The following is a 23,449-nucleotide window of genomic DNA, read 5'->3' as shown; positions in this document are numbered from 1 at the left end:
TTGACTTGCGTGGGAGACCTCTCGAGAGTTAGCTGCTCTCTTTCACTGTTAACACCCCACAGAACTGCAGCCTTCTCTGCTCCGCGGAGACACAGGCTTGGCTATAGCTGTGTGTGCTAGGACTCAGGGATGTCTTGCAAGGCATGGCATCGCCCATATAGATGCGACACCCTCCTACTCCCCTCCCTTTCACTTCAACCCCCATTGCCACTGAAATGAAGGCCTCACCAAGCCACGATGGGAGTTTTCTGTGGCAATACAAGAGGTTTCAGTATACAAAGTATGTATTGCAAGGGTCCTTGACAGGCAGCAGTTCAGAGCGAGGGGTGGTGGTAGTTGAAAATTAACTAAATCAAGATTGGTCCAATGTTTCCCCTTTCACTAAAAAGGGCAGGACTCATTTATATCAGCAAGTTCAACTGGCAACAAAAGCACCACAGTTCAATTTGAGCCAACAATTCCAAATTAAATTATGGCACAGCTATTGCTCATATGACAATAACAGTATTAAACAGGTGTTGAATACGCTTTAATTATCCTTTAACAACTCGAGGCAGTCAAAAAGCAGGACACTGTCAGCAAGAGCCACTGCCATGAAATACAGGCTCAAAAGTAGCTCACAGCAAGAACCTCACCTGTAGGCGATCCTGAAAGCCTTGCTCACTTTCTTAGCTCTAACTGAACAATCCTTCTCCACATAAAAATCACGTTACCTCGTCAAAACTGTCGGACCCTCACTTCATTACTTACATGCACGACTCTACATGCGGTAGAGCACACAGATACTCAGTCGGAAGCTGTGGCACTCCATAAAGCCTTCCAGCTGGGCCCACTCTCTGTAAGTAACACCTTCGGTTCTAACTGGGATAGCAGCAATATAGCGAGTTACAATATTTTCAGTACAACCTAGTACTATTCATACACATTCTATTTTCAGTCCAAATTCCCATTTTTCCACTTAACTTTGACTTCCCTTCCCGTCAATGCGTACAACTAAAAGGAAACAGAAGAGCTACAAGACAATACAAACCTGGACATAACACTCCAGCATCTGAGATGCCCTTTCTTTTCCTGCTTCTTCTCAATTTTTATGATGTTTAATAAAAAAATCACATGGGTGGACTCATCTATAGGATTCCATAGTAAGCACTGTGGACTCGATCTGTAGAAACTAGTGACAAAATGCTTCATATACTAACTTATCAAATTAACAGACATAGCAGATGACAACCCCACCCTAAGACTGGAATTAAAGAGCAAGGTTGCCTCTGCCATAGGCAACAAGCGCAAGAAAGCAACTGCTAACAAGAAGAAAACATCTGGAAGATGTGTTTATATATGGAACACAGCTTCTGACTAAGCAAACAGAACAGGGAATTTGCATTTGTTAGTTTATCTACAGTATGGCTGCTATGCAAACAGCTACAAGGCAACATGAGAAAAATCCAGAAGGAAAGGCTCAAAACATCTTCAGTGTGTGTGCAATGCTTTTCCATACCCCCTCTGGAGTATGTACAAAATTAACAGCTTCGATACAAGATTTTCATTCTGTTCAATCATAAAAGAAAAACATCACTTCTTAAACACATGCACGCAGAGAATCCTTATCTAGATGAGAGCGCCACAGCACAAGGCGCTTTGAAATAGGCAATCAATCCTTTGCTTTTTCTGTACTCTTTCCATTTGTCATCATAAAGCAAAATAGGAAGAATTTAAAGACCTGTCAGTTTTCAGATGAGAATCCTACTCCTAAACAGGATTAGCTGGTAGCCTAAAAATATCAGCCAGTAACCTCCCAAAGTCATAAGCTCATGTACCCCACCAAGTTTTATACCAGTCACTAACTAAAAGAAATTAGGCCAGAATCCAAATCAGATTACACCGGAGCAGCATCAATCTCCTTATTTCAGAGCTGTCACGTTTTAAATCTTTCATAGAGCTTCCACATAAATTATTAAAACCAGATCTTTCTTTGAACAGAGACTAAACTGGAATGTCGCTTTTGGTTAACGTTACAGTTCATTAAAAAAAGCATAAAAAGAAGTTCATCTTCAGTCACTTGAGACATATTCCTCTATATCTACGTGCACATCCCTGTCAAGCAAACAAAGATATCTAGCAGACTGCTTTAGGGTTTCCAGAAAATGATCTGGGCTCAGGTTGCAGTACTTGTGCCACTGCAGTCTGACAATACAAGTCCCTTCCTGGCCAAATTCAGTGCCTCACTAGTTTCTAGCAGATTGACACACCCTACCCACGTCAGTTCCAGTAATACCAGGGATGTTCCCATTTTAATTCTGCACATCTATAATCTCTTCCCACTGATGAACTGCACCCTGGAACATGAGACATATTATGTAGTTTGACTCTAGCACTGGCCTGCTATTCCTGTACAGCCCTGTAATTTATTTACTACATACACAATAAAACAAACATCATCATAACCTCCAATCTTTGAAATCTGTTCATATGAAGCCACACAAAAATTACTGACAGCTGTCACAAGTAGAGCTCATGATACTGTAGATATCAACATATTTGGCCCCTGAATCTATTAAAATAAATCAATTTGAACTTCTAGCCCTCAGGACTTGTCCTGCTCAGCTGAATTGAAATTTGCCAACATCATCAAAAAGAACAACAAAATCTTCAAGTGTCACCAACAGACACGTTACCTGTTTCTTATCACAACTTGCTATTGAGACCTTTTATCATCTTATCAATTGGTCAAGTGATTGACACAACCTTTTCCTGTACTGCTTCTAGTTTCCTTCTCACAATGTCAACAGCCTTCTGAGATGCAGATTACAGGATCTCACCTATGTGTAAAGTATTTGAGCAAATTATTATAATTTGCACCTGGAAATCATCACCTGCACTATTCAAGAAGTGGCCACTTCAGCCTATGCTGTTATCCTCCAGACCTTGACTGCCTGCCATTTACTCGGAGAACACACAGGTTCAGTGAAAGCCTCTCATTGATACCATGTTCCCAGAAGTATAGTGACTTAATTTATAGTTTTTACCATTGCATTTATTGCTTTTAAACTTTGTGCAGGACATTGACTCATATGGCTGACAAAAGAGGTAGGCAGTAGATACGTCCAGAAAGAAGTTTCAACTGCAGCTTTTAGCTCTGCAGGCGTGTCTCTTTCCGTGACGAGGAGCAGCAAGCTCTCCAAGTCCTGACATCTTCAACTATAAAATTCACACTTTATCTACCAACTTGTCACCACAACCAAACCAGCTGTAGAACTAATGACAGCAAGACACTAACACTCTTATTTTAAGTAATTTTACAGTGACATTTATGAGCAGTAATGAGCTATATGAATCAGTGGCATAAACCTACTTGAGACATAATGAACTAGAGGGCTAAAGAAGTGGTCTGAGTGCTGATTAAACAACTCTATATTTTTGCCATGAAGAATTAGTATCTTGTTAAATATCATATTTTTGACTTGTTACAAAACAAGTTTCCATGGCTGACTTAGAATAACAATCACAAGTCTACAGACTGGCAGTTCCTTTGGGAAGGGACATTTATTGACTGCAGCTTGAGAAAATACAGAGAATGTCATGAGAAAAGCCAAACAAAGCGTTCACTCCTCACACAGATCCACAAAAAACCCTACCCAATGATTCAACCACTGGCTACAGCCAACTTTGTCTTCGCTAGCAGACAAAAGCTCCCTTCACTCACGTGCTCTGAGCCCACCAGAAACTCAAGAGCATTGTCAGCATAACCTGGGAGATGAACAAATGCCCTGGAGACACTGGGTGCAACCCAAAGAGACAGGCCCCCTTCCCCTAGTTGGGTCAATATTGTGCAAACCACATTCAACAGCAGGTTTGTGGGTTTATTTATTATTTTTTTCTCCTCCATTGGTTCTGCTTGCATGCAGGGGACGATGTCTACTCATTTCAACAGCACTCCTCAGTAAATCAGAGAAATGGGAATACGTTCTCAGGAGCCCATGCTCACAGGCAGATAGCATCACACTGCTCAACTCCAAGCATGCTGACAAAACAGTTTTGCATATTTCTGTAATAGACAATACAGAAAAATCTACTGAGTTCTCTTCATCCCAAAATCTAGTAGAGCTGCATTTTAAAAAAAAGCACTGCTGTGAAGACACCCTAATAGCTCCATTAGCTTCATATGCTCCCTCCTGATGGGATGTAATAGATATGCAGAGATAAAGCAAATAGCAAAAGCAGCCAACACAAGCTCAGCTTGAAGGCAAAACACAATAAAGAGCTTCCACAGACCCAACTCACACAGCCTATTGTGGAAAACAGACATGTGAGGACTTCTTGCTGGCAAGCACAGTTTCCCAGGACAAAAACAAACCAACTGCCTTGCTGCCCTAGCTGCGAAGAGGACTCCTGCTTTACCTTCCACTTGCCTTCAAAACCTAAACAAGTCCCACAGAAAGAGTTAAACTTGTCTGTTCTCCTCTCCCTACCTCCCCAGGGGCTACAAATTCATCATAAAAGCTTAGGCAGCTATAAAAGCCATCAGCAAGAGAAGGGCAGGAGTACATTAAACAAACCCGGTAATCTAAATGCCAGACTGCAGGCAGCAGTTGGGCACAATATTCCAGCGTTTCCTTCAACACAAGCAAGTTTGCAAGAGCACCACGTTACAATCTCGGCCTACAGAGCAAGTCTCTTTAGGCATGCATATCAAGATTTTCACTCTCTAATGCAAGAAAGAAAACAGCCCAAAGGTCCAGCTGAAATAACTGTTCTAGTAATCATCTAGCCTTTATTCTCGGTTAAACGCTTGACCTGAATTGTTAATGCTTATAAAGATTAGGCCTCCATCACTTGTTCAACTCATTCTGAAACGGGTACCAAGACTGACGTTTCTCTTCAAACAGGACAAGATACTCATAAAATATCTTGGCAGTTCAACCCAAATTAACGTTCAACAAAAGGATTTTTTTTTTTTTTTTTTTTTTACAGAGCTCTTTGTTCAGGTTGCAGGACAGCACAGATCCTGCAGGTACTGCTCGTGATTTACCCTTGAAGAAAGGGCTGCCAGTGACACAACCACCGACTTGGACAACCCTAATGTTTTTTTTGTGGTTATATCATGCTTGTTATGAACCAAAATCTTGTTACTAATGCTAACGTCAGACTTGCCTTGTCTTTTGACACACTACCCACAGAGCTCTGGCACCACAACGGTGAAGCTCTACCTAGACCTTCACTATTCCAACAGCTCTCTGATCAATAATATTTAAACAAAAATGTTGTGTTTTTATGAACCACAGATGTTCTTTAATAAGAGGTCCAACAAGTCAACTTATAAAGACCAAATAGTCGAGCACATGGTCATATACTGTGAACTTCCAACCTGAAGATAAAGTGGAGCCCCCATAGAAGTGGGGCTGATATACCTCCAAGAAAAATACCATGCAAGTCCCAACTCAGTCTTTCTAATCACAAATATGCAACTTCCTTAATTCTTGGAAATGGGGAGTCAGAACTCATTTGGGGAGGGGTGAGGAGGGTGTGAAGGAATGAAAAAAACACATAAAAACACATAAATGACTACTTTTCTGCCGAGGGCACAAACATCAGGAGTTCTGAAAGAGGTGAGGTGACTGAACCTTTTTAAAGGAGGATGTTCAAGGCATTTTCAACAAAAATCCATGAAGAATGCAGAAGTCAAAGGGAGCCTTCACACTGGTAATAAATGCCACATTAAAAATACAGGGCAACTGCAGAGAAAAAGTGCACACATGTAAGGAAGCAGGAAGGGACAGATAAAGAAAATAGCTGGCAGGATCTTTAAACTGGGAAGCACATTTCCTTCATCTTCGTCATTCATCTTGAGCAGTTAATAAACTGTAATGTATTTTACATCTCTGTAGTACTGCTCTTTCAGAGCAACTGATAAAAAGTCAAGCCTCAGCAGCAGGGGTATATTCTGAGGGTTGGGACCTTCGGTAGGGGAACTGCAGTTCATTATCACTTCTCAAAGAACTACATATATATGTAACAAACTAACTAGGATTTATCAAATCCTTTAAGTAGATAATTTAATATTAGATATTCATTCCAAAATAGTTGGCAGACAGTTAAAGTTAGTGAGTAGTTTTGCTATCCTCAGAATTAGGATCTGGAAAAAAAGAAAGGCTTTTTTTGCAACTATAACAAGCAGTAGAGACATTTCTTCTGTGTGTTTCTTTGGAACTCGTCGTAGTCACAATACAATTTCAAATCACCTAGGTTAAAATCTGATTAATTGTAAATAAAGATCACAACTGCTTATATTTGAGCCGGAATAGTACACTGGAAACAAGTATGCACCCACCATCTGGCGCACAGTAATTATAGAAATTAAAAACGCATTTCTGTGGCCTGCCTTTAACAATTTTTACTGATACAGTAATACGTGATCTTCTTAGGGAACATAATCTAAATTCATGCTGTTAAATGATCACAGGACTATCCACTGTATGGCGTAAGCAGTTCATTAATCTGGAATCTTTAAAAAAAAAGCTTACTTGCTTCCTAGTAATAACAGAAACGGTTTCTGTAGCTTCACGTCATGCCGTTAAATTTAATCCACAGTCAAGGCAAGTTAATTTCACACCTGCTGAGTGATATCCTGATGGATGGCACCACAGCAGGTCATTAATTTTCTTTCCTTTTGATTAATTTCACACCATACACTGGACACAGTCTTTTGAGTTACAATGTCTGAGAGCAATGCTTAATCCCTGTAAAGGGCTAAATCGTTTTTTGACTGCGTGCCAAAACACAAAGCACCCAGATGTGACCCACGAAAAGAAGCGTCAATAGGCTTGGCACTGAACTCTGACACTGCCCCAGGTGTGGCAGGGCATTCTCAGTCAGAAGTCCTTTTTAAGTGCATTCTTCTTGAGAACAGCCTCAAAACAAAAATGCTGGCTATTCCTTATGTTTGAAGCATTTTTATACAAACATTCTGCAGCATCAGGAGTGGGGCTGCGGTGACATTACCGAAACAACTGAGAAATTTTTTTGCCACAGAACCCCCTTACTGTTTAGTTACTGCCTTTATACCTAGCAAGGTATAAAGGTTTACCAAGACTACCGTGTCTGCTGTTTTCAAATGAACATCAAGCGCACATGGGGCAAAAGAGGAGGAAGAAGGGGCAGCCCTGCTTCACGCCCCTCATCCCACTGCTCCAGACGCTCACTTCCTCACCCTCCTTTGGATGAGGGGTGCCAAATCAACAGATCCCTTGATGAGCTGTTCAGATCACGAAAACAAAAGGAGCCTCTCTCTTACACAAGCTTTCGGCTTGTTGTGCAAACCAAGCTGTCCGACAGATGGGTCAGGTGCTAGTGAAAACAAAAAGGAGAAATTGTATATTTTCATAATGAAGAGCTGTTCAGCTTGGCCACTCTTCGCCTTTGGGGGAATGATTCCAAGCAGCAGCCTCAAAAGCATCGCGCTCTGTGCTGACCACAAAGGGAGCCGGCCCTCCTGAGCTCAGACCAGTCCCTGCTTTTATCCCTTCCTCTTCCTCTCTCTCCATGCCCACCAGTATCCTACAACACAGCAAATATTCAGGAACCATTACTGCTTGCAACTCATTCAAGATTTCGTATCTTTTGTTCTTACTTCCTAATGCTGCTTCCCAATATAGAATGAGCAACTTTTTAATCTCTTCCTGAACATCAGGAAAAATAATTTAGAAAATAGAAAGCACGCTCACGTGCTTACCAGCAGCCCTTTTTGGCAACAGAAGCTATCACAGTGAAGTTGAAGCAGTGGAGAGAGTGAAGAGGAAAATGGTTACAGGATTTGCTGAATGGAAATCACGAGGACCATGGAATTCAGTATGCCCTGCTTACATTTCTGGATGTGACAGGCCGAGGCCAGGGAGGCGTGACCTCTGCCAGATCCACCCCTGCCAGCAGAAACCCTACTTTCTCTCCAAGCAAGAGTCGTTGCCTCCTCACATCTGCCCAAGGAATTAACCTGAATGAGCATCCCCTAGACATTTCAGTCAAAATAAAGTGGGTAAGAAGTCATTTGCTATTTGAACTACAAAGCTGGTCTGGCTATTTTGATTACAATAGCTCAGAGAGTATGAATTGGCCCTTCAATCGAGATCGCAAGAATACCTTCTGCCACCACTCTGTTGTCCTCTCCGGGTCAGCATACTGCCACCGTGTCTCCCTAGCAAGTTCTTGATCAAAGGCTCTGCATAAAGCTTGAGGAGATGCTCCTGTGATGTGTGTTGTAACAGCTACCTGTTTATTTGCCAACATGCATTTACAGCATGAACTAACAATTTCTACTGTCAGCTCCTACAAAGGATAAAATACTGGATGAACTAGGAGCTGGATTAACAGGATTTAGGTGCAGACTGGAAAGTCGGAGTAAATGATCGCAACCAGTAGAACTTCCAAGCTTGGCTTTCAGGACAAAGCTGCCGTTGCTGGCAACTGGTTATGCCGATTCTGAGTCAGGAGTATCAAAAGAAAAGCCAGAGTTAGAATACCGTTTACAGCAGTATGAAACTTATTCCTCATCGTTGCTTGGTTCCCACCATGAATGAGAAAGGGAGTGTTTCAGTCCTTTCCCCAGTTAGCCAAAACACAGTAAACACAGTATATAAAAAGACTTTAAGGAACGAGTTTTTGATGTCTACATTTTTAGATGTTTAAAGCACACCTAGGTACACACAGACTTTGTTTTGTACCTCTGAGCACTAATGGACTGCTGAAGAAGCCACTCTCTTTCTATCTGAAATCTCTTCTCCAACTGCTGTCTCCCAGGCTTCCTTCTGCGGAGACGTGCATTGTTCTCCTCAGCCTGGCCTTTAGGCTCTTCGAGCTGGTGCTTCAGAAAGAACGAACACCGACCGAAAATGCACAGCTAGGCCACAGGTCATGGCCCTCAAACCCAGCCAGCTTCCTCACCCTCACGGAAAGGGTGATGCTTTGAAAGAAAAGAAAAGTAACCTTCCTACATAGCATTTGAAACTAGAAAACAAAACAGCAACAAAAAGACCAACAACTTGCAAGCAGAGACTTATGCTGTTTTCTTTCCTCGTCACACAAATTGAGGTGAAATTTCCCCAAGTGCCTGGATTAATGCTTACAAAATCCCTTTCATTTTTATAGCACTTTGTAAACTAAAACCAAAGTGTAATAAAGAATGAATTTTAAATTGCTGTGTCTCTATTCATTATGCATGTCACCAAATATCAGGCAGAATCTCTGAAGGTAAAACTCAAACAAATAATAACCACTGAAGCAACGTGATGGAGAACACAGCCGACAAGTGATATATTTAGCTTCATCCTATCTCTGTCCCCAGAGGAAAAAGTGTTCCTTCTAGTGTGGGAAGGGTAGGACGAAAAAAAACACACTTATTTGGCACGTTAAAAAAAAGAGCCTAGAAAATGAAGACGTTTTCCCCTACACTGATAACCATTTTAAACAGCCTTATACAACTATAAAATAGCATTACATTTGCCTTGACATGAATTTAAGCTTATGCTTTTCACCCTGAGTGACACCAGAGGGTTATTTTCCTCTCCTGCCCACCGCAGTTATCTTGAACAATTTCAGTTTAAGGAATTCTGCCCCTCTCCACCTTTTCAAATCAGTTCAAAGCAACTGAAACAAATCTGGTGAGGTAATTTTGCACTTGGCTGAACCATACGAAGATTGTATGATCTACGGGCGTGTTTTATACCTGTTGCCCTCCTCTTTGATTTCGCCAGACCAGGAATTCCACCATGCGAGCTCTTTGGCGTGCTCTCAGGCAGGCAAATTGAGCTTTTCTCCCTCCAGTGCTTAGAACACAAGTCAGTTCTTAGAGAACACTTTTCTGTGAACTACAGCATTATTATCAAATGAAACTGCTTTAAAAAAAAACAACACACAACTAGCAGAACCTTAAAAAATGCTCTAAAAATATCTCTGGTTACGACAAGTGGAGCTATCAACAGCAGATGAGCTGCTGTGGATATAATGTAGAAAACATTTTTCCACTGTGGCTGCTTTCTAAACTCCTGGCAACATCTACAGCAGGACATGTTACTTCTACAAACCTCTTCACCGTCCTAAACCAAACTGCTTCCAGAGTCCAAAAGGAAATTCAAGAGGCAGTAATGTTCAACTCTAGAATAGTCACAGTGGGTGGCGGGGGTGGGGAGTGTATTTTGACGTAACAAGAGAAAGCTAGGAGACTTTCCAGGACAAATATGGTGGTAGTAGGCTTGCCTCAAAAGGAACTTTCATTAGCAGCAAGGACAACATTTATTTGCCATGTATCTAATTAAACATTAGGTGGAGAATATGGGAATGAACTCTTAAAGGCACCCAGTATCAAAGATGCAAACCCACTGGAATTACTTCTACTTGCTGATCTTCTTCTGGACCTCAGGGGCAGGTTCAGCATCCATTCTCTCAGCCTGTTGTAAAATCCAAGTATGACATACCTTCCTAGAACCAAGGTCCTGTTAATGAGCACAGGGTACGGAATAAATCCGCATCTCTAAGACAAATACCATCTATAAATACACACAAAAACATCCACTTTCAGACAACCCTTTTAAAAATTATTGCAACCTAGCACTTAATGTAAAAGCATACATAAGGCTGCCAAAAAAGATCACCTAGAGCTCTGAGCAGAATTTAAATGGTCTTCAAACAGTCCTGTAGTAGTGGCAGAGGGGAAGAGGCCACTTCGCTGACGCAACCACAGCTGAATGAATTTCTTTACTGGTTAGTCATAGCTAGCGAAGATAATAAGGCAGAGACACAGAGGAACATATTTTCTAATATTATGAAAATATTCATTCCTTTCTACTCGCTGGGGGAATATGCTGCCAAATGCATCTTTAAAGGCTAAGTGGGTACAGGAAGCCTTACTCTTTTAAACCCTGTATAACTAGGCTATATAGATTTACCTTAGTAACTGCCAGGATTTGACAGAACTTGCAGAAAACTATTTAATACATTTTAGCACATTTTTAACATCCAGAGCAATCCATTTGCTTTGTAAGCTACAAGCACAAGGACCCAAGACAGGCTATCCTACCACCAAGTTGTACCTTAGCCTACTGACTCACACCTGCGTCCCACTGCAGAAGGCAGATAAACCTATAGTCGAGCCACGTGAGTGCAGGGTGTAACAGTACCTCTGATCAGGGGCAGCAAAACGAAACCCCGCAGAAGTCAGTTGCTCATGTTCATTAGGGATGGTCTTAAAGAGAAGAACTGATCATACTAACAGCCTGACAAAAAGACAGGCTATATTTATTATTTATTTTATACTATATTTATTCAGTATCATTTCCCTCCGTGCTTCAGGAGGTTACGATATTCCTTCCTACAGCTTTGTATCAGTCAAGAGCTTCCAGGCTTTATTCCAGCAGCTATTAGGCTGCTGTTCTAATGCTGGGAAAAGATGCACCCCACGATTTGGACCCAACACATGACTTGAGGCTTAAGCGTGAAGAGTGCTTTGGAAGTCATCTCTATAGTCTTGTAGCATTATTTAAATCCCCAATTATTATTTAATACTAAGAAGTGGAACAGTTATTTTGGCATATGGCTTTTGAGTGTTTTTTATTTATTCTTTAAACCTCAGAAAATATCTTATTTTCAAGGTAGTCAAGCAACTAAACTTGTTTTCCCATAGGTAAGGTTTCATTTAACCCCTAACCTCTCCTCCATTAACTGCACTGCTCCTGCTCTCCATATGCAAGTTTGTTTTACCTTAAAGAAGAACTCTACCAGTTTTTTTTAACAATTCCTTAACAACAGCTTCACCACCACCAGACTCTCCGCCTATCGTTCTGTAAGATTCTTTAGAACTAGAAGTATTTTTCTTTTGCTTAGCTAAAAAATGAAAATAAATAAATACAACACCGCTTCATGGCTATAGGCATCTAGCTGCTATGACACTCAATTCCACATCATGTATCTAAAATCTGCATACAATGAAATGGAGAGAATCACTGCAAAGTGGGTCTCAAAAAAGCCCACTTGCAGAAGTATAACAGAAGCGTAAGCTTTCTGTGGAAAGCTAACAGACTTACACAGAAATTTCAGAAGATAATATTAAAAAAGCTAAGTTCAGAAATTTAGATTCATTTGATGTCTTGCTTGGCTCAGCTTTCCAATGTTCTAACAGGCCGCTGAGGCAACCTGAAGTAGTAAGGTCACATTTTCTCTATAATATGCATAACATCGCATTTGTTTCTCCTGCTCAGCCAGCTTTTTTTTTTTTTTTTTTTTTTTTTTTAAGATACAATGACAGGCTTAGAAGAGATGCTTATATAGACATTTAGAATAGAATCACAGAATCATTAAGGTTGGAAAAGACCTCCAGGATCATCTGGTCCAACCATCGCCCTACTACCAATGTCACCCACTAAGACGTGTCCCTAAGCACCACGTCCAACCTCTCCTTGAACACCCCCAGGACAGTGACTCCACCACTTCCCTGGGCAACCCATCCCCATGCCTGACCATGCAATAACAAAGCCCGGGATGTGATTACAACAGCAAAATATGGAAATCAATTCTGGTGCCAGTAACCCCCCAGGGAAAAAAAATCTGCACATCCTGACAAACTACGGGACACTTAGCGATCACTCACCTCTTCAACATGCTACATTGATTTTCTGTAGATTCGAAGCTTGTGCAACATGGGCAGAGTCTGATCTTCAGTAAAATGACTCATTTCAGACAGTTGCTTGAGGTCAGTTGAAAAAAGCCACATCAGAAAAAAAAGGAAGAGGAACTGCGTGAAAGAGTTATCGATGTGACAAAGATAAAAGATCAACTGGCCTTCTGAAGACATACAAGCCATCTTTGAAATCAGCTGGCTTGAGAATTAGTTGGTAGGCAATCTAATAGAAACGTTTGTCTCATATCTATTATCAGCTGACTATAACAAAGATTCAGCGTAGCTACAACCATACCTCTCAGACTTCATGAACTTCTACTGAATTTTACAGATGAAGAATCCATCCAGGTTTATTGATAGGATGGGGAAGGACGAGATCTGTTTTAGCCCAGTTCAGTAAATATTTTTTAAAGTATTTAATAAGGAAACAGGTTACACAGACATGATAAAGAACTGGAAGATGGGAAGGAACGTGCAAAGTAAAGCTTAAACGTTGAGTGTATGAAAGTATGTCAAGTCATAGGGTGAAACCTCAGCCTTGAAGATATGATGTTTGGGGAAAAGAGGCAAAAGCCATCAGAAGTCTGTACTGAAAAAGAGATTTTGCCTCTTTCAGAGCACTGCAGAGGACACTCAAACACTTCTCACACACAACAGAAATCCAGCTTAACAAAAAAAAACGCAACCAAGCAAAAAGACAACAAAAAACAACATGCACGATTGTTTTGACTTAACATTGAGAAATAGCTGAATTTTGACACGTGCTGAATAAGAAGTTATATTCACTAAGATCTTCACACTCTAGCTGAAGGCTGCTGCCAGTGGAGAAGCAGCCAGGCTGAGCAGCCAGAAATACATATGTTGCCCGCATTTCTTCTGAATGCCAAATGAAAAGAGAGCACAACACCATTAGCCGCTCAGTCTCTTTAAGGTGTGGAACACACACAAGAGGCAGTGCTAATAGCAACAGATCAGTAGCAGTGACAAAGAAAACATGCTTCAAATTACACAAAACAGGGAAGGAAGGAGAAAGACACAAGCCCAGATGAAAAGGAAGGTATGACCACAACCCTGAAACCTCTTACACAATGTTCTGAAGAATTTCTAACACTTCTCCCTGTTCATTTTTTTCCTAAATCAGTTTTACAGCTCAAACACTGGTGTACTGTCTAAAAATTTCTTAAATATCAAATAAGGAAATGAAAACCTTAACACAATAACAGCTGGACAACCATCAGCAGTACAGTCAGCCACACAGGCAAGCCAAATGAGAAAACAGCAGAAGGGGAAAAAAAGGAAGACAGTTTGGTAATACCATTTGACAAATTTCTTCTTCCATTTGTCAAATGCGAGGATGACAGAGGAGGTCAGTACAGAATAAACAATGAAAATGTTCTTCACCTGTATTTTTATAGACAGGTTACATTTTTATCCTTAGCAATTAGGCCTGATCCCCCTACAATACGCAAGGTGGAAATACTGAGCGCTGTCGGGTTCCTGGAGTAATTTCTGCCAAACTACAATGTTGCATCAGCAGCCTTTCTAATAAAATGCCAAATTTTAGTTATTTAAAGAGTGAGGTGGGTGGCATATTTAAAAATACTCTGTAGCTTGTGGAAGGGCAAGAGTCTGCCTTTGTTAAAAAAAAAAAAAATCCTCTTCGCATAACACACATCCAAAACCAATAGCATGAAATCTGATTTGAATATCAGAAGTTTATGTAGTGAGCAGGATATTTTTGTCCTAATTAGAATAAGCACAAACACGTACATTGATAGTACTTCCACAGAGCATTTCGGGAAAGGGAAAAGGCCGTTACTTTGTTAAATAAAACTGGGGCCACCTGGCCTACTGGAGGGAGCTTTAACCCATATTAACCCCCATTAACACAGCATTTTAAGGAATAAAACCACACTTTTCTAAATTAGGCTGATGTTCAAACAGCCGAAGCCAGCACTGCCACTGAAAGCAGCAGCAGCTTTACCACCTCCGGAGCTCCTTCCCCAGCTGACACAGGTAAAAGGCGAAGACAGACAGGGAACGGCTGGTGCAGCTTTCTTAAAAGACTATTTTTTGCTCGATAAGGCTCGCTGCTTTCTTTGCTGTAGATGTGGCCACACGCATACCAAGGTCTCAGCACGCAAGGTAGTGCTCTTAGACATGTTTTAAGTAGCTTACACAATATTGCCATTCTTCTGTACCATTACACAGCGTGCAAGCCATGGAACTGGGACACACGAAAGCTACTATGGCAGGAAACGTATCAAGGTACAAGGACTTTAATACAAGCTGAACAGAAGCTAAACCTGTTACAAGCTGATTTTTATTTTTAAATCAGCCACTACAGACCTCAAAGGAAACTTTAAGAGCACACTCGGGCCTCGTTGTCCTAGTTTCAATAAACAAAGCCAGAGGTTTAAATAGCATCTACTCAAGAGCTAAAGTAAGCGGCAACACGCCTTTTACATCAGGATAGCGCTTCACCCGCTGCACTTGGTCTCTCGCTACAGCGTGATGAAAATCCCTTCGTCCAGGCCAGGGGCACAATGAATCACCGCTGGTGACCCACCAGTGGCAACAGATCCTGCACAGATCGTGCTGAACTTCCAGACCATCAGTAGGTGAGCACTACTTCCAGGGAGCTCCATCTCAGCTGCTAGCAAGCCTCGATGGAAGCCAGCAGGGAAGCCAAAACCTCAGTCATCTTCCAGTCTGAAAATCTTCCTCGCTCCCTCCTTAACTTACCTGGTGAGAATTTGGCTAAAACTGGTCAGGTGAGAGTCACTGCAGCCTGCTGCTCAAAGGAATCATGCATAGTCCTATCAGGTTCTCCAGACAGCCCTAAGGAGAGGCAGCGAAGAGATTCAAACAAAAATTTCACAATATTTAACAACTAGTGCCATAAAGCGGGGGCAGTAAGCATCCCCAGAAGTCTCAAAGCACTGAGATCTAGGCTCAGAATTAACATGTCAATTTGCTTTGTTACGTGTGCGACCCAGTTTCATTTTTTACATCATTACAAGGAACGCAGAAGTTCTCGTTTTACTGATCATCCCATTTCTCAAACGTAACTGCCAAACTACTCAAAAAAGTCTGGAAAAGTATTCCAACAAGAACTACTACTACCTAGCAGGAAGGAGGACAGTTTGTATTCCTCTTTCAAGAGGAGGTACAATATTGAGGCAAAGATTATTTCTGGAACTGGTTTACCAATAAACTCAATTAGTATCTAAGAAAATGGCTATTAGAAATAAAAACCTACTGTTTTAAAGTAAAACCATAAAAATCATTTAATTTGATCACAGGCTCTTAAAATTTGTCTAAATATTCAGAACTGGTTGATTTTATATATAGTAAAATAGCTGCAAATGCTTTCACTTTATTTTTCTACTTAAGCTTTCTCCTCCTGTATGCTTTTATTTTCCACTGTAGTAAAAAGAAAAGTAGCTGCCTAACATGTATAGATCTTAAGTATCAGCAGAGCGATGCTACATTTCTCCGTGCTCCTGGAGGATCAATAGTGTTGGTTGAGAAACTGCATTTCATGAAGGAAAATACAGGGAGGGAAACTGTTCATCTTAAGATCTTGCAAAGCAAAACAATGTGCCGAGAAACTGATTGAAATGATGCAGCTGTAATAATCTGGTCAAATATCCAGTACAACCCATGCTGAAGTCTGAGAGGTACAGACTGAGAAATCTTTTTATTATTATTATTATTATTCCTTTTCCTATACAGAGCGTTCTACATCATTTTCCTGTTCTGCCAGATCAGGAAATGCAGATACTGATCTTAGTGACAAAATCCTACCAAAATACAGGAGTGACAACTCTTAATTAAACCCTAAGGAGAAAGAACCCCCTTTTCTAATTTATCTTTATGTCTGTTTAAAGTTCACACCCGATTTCTAAGCCTAGAAACTAAACTTTCAGACAGTTTGAGCCCTTCAAAAGCCTCTCTCAAACAAGTCATTTTGTTCAGTCCTCTAAATCTTTTTTTCCAGACTCTTTCCTCAGCTCTCTAGACCTGTTTCCACCACCCCTCCAACAGAGGTACATATTTTAACTTCCCACCTGAAATTCCACCAACACACAGAGACTGAGAAAGTCACTTTTCTGCTCCTGTCCTTTACTTGTAAGTGAACTTGTATCTCTAAGACCTCCCCTCTCCAAGCACCAAAAAGGTACCTTGCTTGGCCTGCTTGCCTACTTGTGTTTTAAACATCTCCTTGCTGCCCAAGGAACAGCCCGCTCATTTTGCAGCTCCTCCTCCTGCCAGAATCATCGCAGAATGCACCGGGTGCCTACCACTAGCCACATACATTTTTGTCAGGACTCTGTGTTTCAGGAGGGGGTTTCAGAGCTGTTTCTTCGCTTGATTTTGGTTTTACAGTGTGTTAATCGGATAGAAAAGTTTGTATCCACATCCAGTAAATTATCATGTACGGAGAACACTGCTGCCAAGCTCCTTTATCACAGGTGTTTGCAAAATAAGTATGAAAATTTCAGTGTTAAGAGTATTTCTGGATTTTTCTAGACATGAAATACATGGCTGCTTCATTCCTCTTTTTTTTTTTTCCCCCAAGGAGAAGACTCCTTGCCAGGTGGCTCAAATTCCAAGATCAGGTAGACAAACAAAGACACAGCAAGATAATGCTCTGTTCTTTTTAGGAAAGGTGTGCGTATGTGTGCTCATTTTAATGTGCAATTCATACCAAAAGCAAAACAGAAAGAAAACTCATCCTGACAAGATGAAGATATGGATGCTGATGTTTGCTTAATGCTCCTCAACAGATTCTAAGTTCTCTATATTTATTGGTATTTTAGTTATTAAAACCAGAAATCTTTAACTGAATCTAGGTAGAAATGGGCGATTCAAACCAACTTCAGGAAAATAAAACTATTTGATGGTTCCCATTACTTGGGGTAACGCTCGAGAAGCCCTAGTAGTGGAAGCATTTCTGTTACGCAGAAATAGCCTTCACACAACAGCGGACTGCAGCAGTGTGGGACTTGGGCTCTACAGTTTGGTCATGCAAACAGCGTCACTCTGCATTTAAGGCAGTCACGTCACCGTGTTTCAGAATAGAACAAGAGGAGTAATGGGGTGGCAAAAACTTTATTAACAGGAACTTCAGGCTAGCATTTTCACTCTTCTTAGTCTACAACATGGGAAATTAAATCAATGCACACACTGTCTTGAACAGGACCTATCAAGACAGACTCATTGAAATTACATGAAAGCATTTTAAGAAGTAAATGATTTGTTCAAAGATTTTTGCTACGAATACCATATCAGGTGCAAATTTATTAAACAAGTTAAAAAAAACATGCCTAACTCCTTCATGCATCCCACCTTGGCAAGTTTTACATCACCAATGAAACGTTTCAAATAGACCATCTACAGTCAAGCCACAAAGTTCTTTTTACAAAATAGGTCATAACAGCAGAGAAATATTGAAGTTTGACTACATTGGGTCCCTAATACTTGGGATCATCTTCCAGGTATACCAAATGCGTATTACAGCCACACTCTGCAGAGTTCAAGGGCAACTTCCAACAACGGCCACGAAGTAACTAATAGAGATTTGTTTTCATTCTGTCAGACATAGCGGTGGGGAGAGAAGGAGAACAGAACAGATCTTTGCAGCAAGGGAACAGACATATGGAGAGAGCGGGGAGGTGACAAAGAGGAGAAGGATAAGAGAGAGCATTTTAAGCCCAAGAGAACCACTGCCTGAGTGAATCCACACATACAGCTTTGCACTGTTGGAGGTCTTCTGTAGGAGTGGGTGACTCCACTCCACTCACACGTTACAGACGACTATCACATAACGTGCTGGAATCCAAAGCGTTCATATCTTGACACGTAACACATCCAATAAACCTCCAGATCACAGAATACAGCAGGATTTGTAATTCGCTGCAGCTTGTACCTTCAATGACCACTTCATTAGTAGCTTTCTGAAAATGTTTTGATAGGACCTCAAAAGAGGTTATGTAAACTGCTGTGCAACAGTCAAGAGCGCTCACGTGGCTCACCTGATTCTTTGGGAAGCAGGGAATACAACCTTAACAGGCAACAGAAAGCAAGCAGCAACCACCTTCCTCACCCCCATCTCTGACTTAAGACATTCTAGTTACAAAACTGTTCTCAGGAAATGTAACCAAAAGGAATATATTGTATGGGGAAAATGAAACAAAAAACTTGGACACTAAGAAATGCAACAAACTCCGTGATACAAGACCAGCAATTGATAAAAGTGAAATCAGTTTTTTTCCTAACAGTATAAATCTTCTTCCTTTTTTTGTAAGGAAAAATATAACAACAGTCACTAAAACAATCTGCCTACTACTTGTAACCTACGTAAACCCTTTTGTCTAAAGGATGAGGTCAAAAGAAGTGGTTGATAACTTTCAAATACTACAGTCTTCTATCAGGAAAGAAAAAGCAGTAAGACAAACACCAGTGAGCTGGACTAATAATCAAGGTTAAACAGTTTGGAATGCCTGTGGGATGTATGAAGAAATATGCTTAGCTAATAGGAATAACAGGACCTTGTGAGACTCAAAGAAGGGCAAGGATCACAGGATTCTTAGCTCATACAAACCATAAATAATAAATCAAATGAATCACACCATTGACTTAAGCTTTCCTCATGAAAAGGACTTTGCTACTTTGAATCATAGACTTTGCTACTTGAAGCATTCAAAGAGGAAATCCTTGTCCCCCGAACTAATTTTGTCTTCTCCATTCTTTCCTTTGGGTCTCCCTAGTACACAAGCTGCCACAGACACACAAAAGCGCCACATTTTTAGCAGAAGTTCCTGGCAGAAGCAACATCCTGGCTTGAGTGCATGCATCGTGGGCTTGAAGGAACCACCTGATTAAAACCAACAAGACTTCTTTTTGTTGCAAGGCGAGAACAAAACCCTGCCAATTTGTCTCAAGACAGCTCAACTATCATCCCAGCTTGACCAGAAGAGTGAGGCTATCCACCTTGATGAAAGCTTGCATGGTCACAAAAAGCAGCTGCCACACATCCGAGAGGTGGTGCTAGCACTTGTGTCACTAGTTCTAATCACGGCTGTTCCTCCTCAAACACTGTCCAACTAGAGCTCCTATGTCAATAACCAAAACCCTTCACAGACCTAATAAAAGTTCCTAGAAAACCTTACTCACCTTCCTTCTGTAGCTCTGGATCACAGTAACTGTTACCAATGCACATGAAAAAAAAAAAAACCACAAGAAACTGACAAAAGAAGATGGAGTCACAAGTGAGGGAAACCAAGCCACTACCAGAACGCGATCTGAACAAAAACTTAGTTCTCACAGAAGTTACATGCCGTCATATTCATCCGGGCTGTTCAAGAAATTCAAGTGAGACACAGTGAAACCTTCACAGATTCAATAATGTACACCGGTAACAGGAGGCTAAAACAAGAAAATCAGAGGGGTTTGAGTATGTGTGCACATACACACAGAGGCAAATACAAAAGTCTACTTTTCCTTCTGAAGCATTGCAGACAAAAAGGTTTTTTGCTTTTTGTTTAAGTGCCTACGGTATATGAAATGCAGAGACGTCTAAATACTAACTCTGCAAAAGCAGAGATTAAAGGATGGTATTATACCACTCCAACCACTTAAGAAATTTCTTAAATTGAAGACACAGTAATAGCAAAACTGCTTGGTTCGTGGAAGAGTTTCCCCTCATCAGATTCGCAGCTAATTAGCACTGTGCAGCATCTCCTTCAGCAGCTACTCCTGCGTTTCATTACCAAGTGACTGCAGGAGCACTGCTCTGGTTCCAAACGCGGCTAAGCAAGTGAGTTCAGCAGGCACTTTTGGAATAACATGACGTAAATGAAAATACTACCAGAACCTGGCTTTTTTGATATTTATCATATCAGATTTCTTTCCCCCATCTGTTCAATAGACTATGTCAATGTCAGCAAGTAACCATAAAGTAACGTTTGCTGCTCTATCTCCCTTATCAGTCCCTTCTCATATCAATAAAACCAAATTCTCTCATGAAACACCAAGGCAATCTTCTTTAGAATTCAACCTGCTCAAAATATGAACGCCGTGTTCACAAAAGCCTTCAAAACACCTACCACACAGCTAATAATCAAGTTACTACATCAGTGCAGGGCACTTAATGTCAACCACCTCTGAATTTTAATAAAATTTGAAAGCCAAGATGGGGAGGAAACTTGCACAATAAGCAAGTTCTATTAAAATAGTGAAGCGAACTTGTTAGATGACAGCAGAATATAATGCCAGAAACATAACCTTGTAAAAATAAATAAATTCAGACTGAAATGAACGGTGCTACTAAAATTCTTCATATTACCTCAAGTATAGAAGTTGATGGTATAACTTTTTGTTTGTTTTTTTGTTTAAATCAAGGGAAGGGAAAATGGTTGGAAGGAGATGACAAACTGGAGAGCAATTGTTGTTAATCTAAATCATTTCAGGAATCCAGAGCACCTCATTATTTTGCCAGATTCTACATCACGAAGCAGATTAAGGATTTTAGATGATCTGCACTCAGTGTTGCTGGCCGCTTCCTAAGTTTTAGGCAGTTTAGTTCCTGGAGCTTAAGCAGCCTGATCTTCTTACACTCGGTATTCAGCCACTTGGTTTTTTAGCATCTTTTCAGTCCAGGCTGTACAAGCTGGCTTCTTCTTAGACAGCAAGACGGATTTACCACCCAGAAAAGGGACGCCTATATTGTTTAATCCTTATTTGCTCATAGAAAATAAATCCATATTCTACATAGGAGAAAGAGAAAACAGTCTATATACCTTAAATTAAGGTGAGTAGACAGTCCTTTCAATGCACATACTGCTCTGCTAAAGACTAAACTATTCTCTATATTCTCCTGTACAGGTACAGAGCAGAAGGCAGTACTGCAAGTTGCCTTATATGCAATAAAAACACCAGAAGAAAAAAACGTGATAGGTTTTTTACGACTATTAGGCTTGGCACAGCCACCAGTAACTATGTGAACCGTGGGTCCCGCAGTAAGCAAAATTTCTCATGAAGAACCCAGTCATTACACGAGATGAAGAAAGAGAAAGGTAAATCACCCATTCAGACTAAATTGGACCGAGTGTCCCCAGGCAAAATGGCTCCAATAACAAACAGCAAGAACTAACCGGTTCCTCCTATTAAGGGAGATCGTCAGTCCTTTACGAAACGGCAAAACTATTTGGGAAGAGCCGCGAGCAGCCCATCGATCCGGGAGCGGAGGCGCAGCCTTCCTGCCCCTGCAGCCAGCTGCCCAGGAGGACGCGGGGCCGGCACGGCGGCCGCCATCCCCTCCGCCCCGCTGGGTTTGCCACACAGGAGGCTGCTCGCAGGGGTACAGAGCTCGCACCAAACCACCCTCCGTGCCCGCAGCGAGGGCAGCGAGTCACGCTGTGGGGAAAGCCACCGCACTACTTCACGGGGACGGGCGGCAGAGCCGTTGAGGGAAACAGGAGCGGGTACCCCAACGGCACGGATCCCAGCAGCGAGCCTTCAGCATAAAGGACATACCACGTACCCGCCTCACCGCGGCTCTGAGGGGCTGATGTGCCCAGCCCCGACCCAGCGCCGCCCCCAAACTTCACCGGCCGCGGGCGAGGAGCAGCAGGCGCCCTGAGGAGAAGCAGCGGGCACCCTGAGGAGAAGAACCGGGCGTCACCGCCGCCCCCGGGGGCCATCTTCCCCCGTTCCCCCCCCCACACCCCACGACCCCCGCGCCCCCCCCCCCAGCTCTCCCAGCCGGGCCCCGCCGCCCCCCAAGGCCCCGGCGGGGGAGCCGTGAGGCGTCCCCCCTCCCGTCTCGCCTCGCCTCACCTCACCGCCTCGCCCGAGCGCAGCCCCCCGGGGCGGGCGGGGCGCGGCGCCCATGGGCCCGCGGCCTGAGGGGCGGCCGGGCCGCCTGCAGGAGGGCGCAGGGAGCGTCTGCAAAGTGCCGCGCGCGGAGGGAGAGGGGGGGGGGGAGGAGGAGGAGGAGGAGGAGGAGGAGGAGGAGGAGAGCGGCGCGGCCCTAAGGAGACGGGAGGGAAACGAGGGGGGGGGGGGGGAATGCGCGCGCGCACGCCCGCCCGCGCCTATGACAGGCTGAAGGCACGGCAAGGGAGCGTGTGCAAAGTGCGAGCCCGGCTGGGAGGCGGCAGGGAGGAGGAGGAGGAGGAGGGCGGGAACGCGCCGCCCCTCAGCGCCCGGCGCTCCGTCAGGGGCGGCTGCGGGCGGCGGGGGACCCCTGGCGGGCGTCCCCGCTCCTCCAGCCGCCCTCCTGCCCCGGGGGGAGGAATCCTCACGGGTCCGCCGTGAGGGGCGGAGGTAGTGGGCAGGCTGCTGGCACAGGGGGGCAAAGCGGCTGGGAGGGCGCTGGCAACCGCGCCTCGGTTGTTTTCCGCTCATCTGAGGCTTGTGGTTTCGGATGCGCACACAAAGGAGGTGATGTAACGCTCATCAGTCACTTTTGAGTTTGATGTGATCTATTGCTGAAGTGACATACCCAGAAAATAACAACACAAGTCTCTCAGCAGAGCCCTGTCCAAAGGCAGAAGTAGGAGTTATTAGCTAATAGCTCGCTGAAGTGATCCCGCATACAAGGTTAGGAAGTTACGGCGATTTTACAGCGTTTGTGTCTGACACGGCTAAATGGAGAAACCTGGCAGGGATGAGCAAGCCAAGCACATCCATTAAGGAAGTGAGAACTGCACAGCTGAGGGTGCTCCCTGTCCAGGGAACGTGCTCCGAGGAAAGGACGGCTCCTCGGAGCACAGCGGA

At 42.7% G+C, this 23,449-nt stretch overlaps 1 protein-coding gene across 1 annotated transcript in view; it reads right to left on the bottom strand.

The window, feature by feature from the left end:
* MGAT5 (alpha-1,6-mannosylglycoprotein 6-beta-N-acetylglucosaminyltransferase) overlaps window positions 1–22,782 on the bottom strand; it is a 119,378-nt gene extending 96,596 nt beyond the window's left edge. The window contains exon 1 of the mRNA XM_040562511.1: window positions 22,508–22,782. The gene's annotated coding sequence lies outside the window, so the exon portion shown is untranslated. The remainder of the gene's footprint in view (window positions 1–22,507) is intronic.
* Between the last annotated feature and the right edge of the window lie 667 nt (window positions 22,783–23,449).

Source organism: Cygnus olor, chromosome 6 (assembly GCF_009769625.2).
Source record: "Cygnus olor isolate bCygOlo1 chromosome 6, bCygOlo1.pri.v2, whole genome shotgun sequence".
NCBI lineage: Eukaryota > Metazoa > Chordata > Aves > Anseriformes > Anatidae > Cygnus > Cygnus olor.
This window is presented reverse-complemented; position numbering and strand designations above follow the sequence as displayed.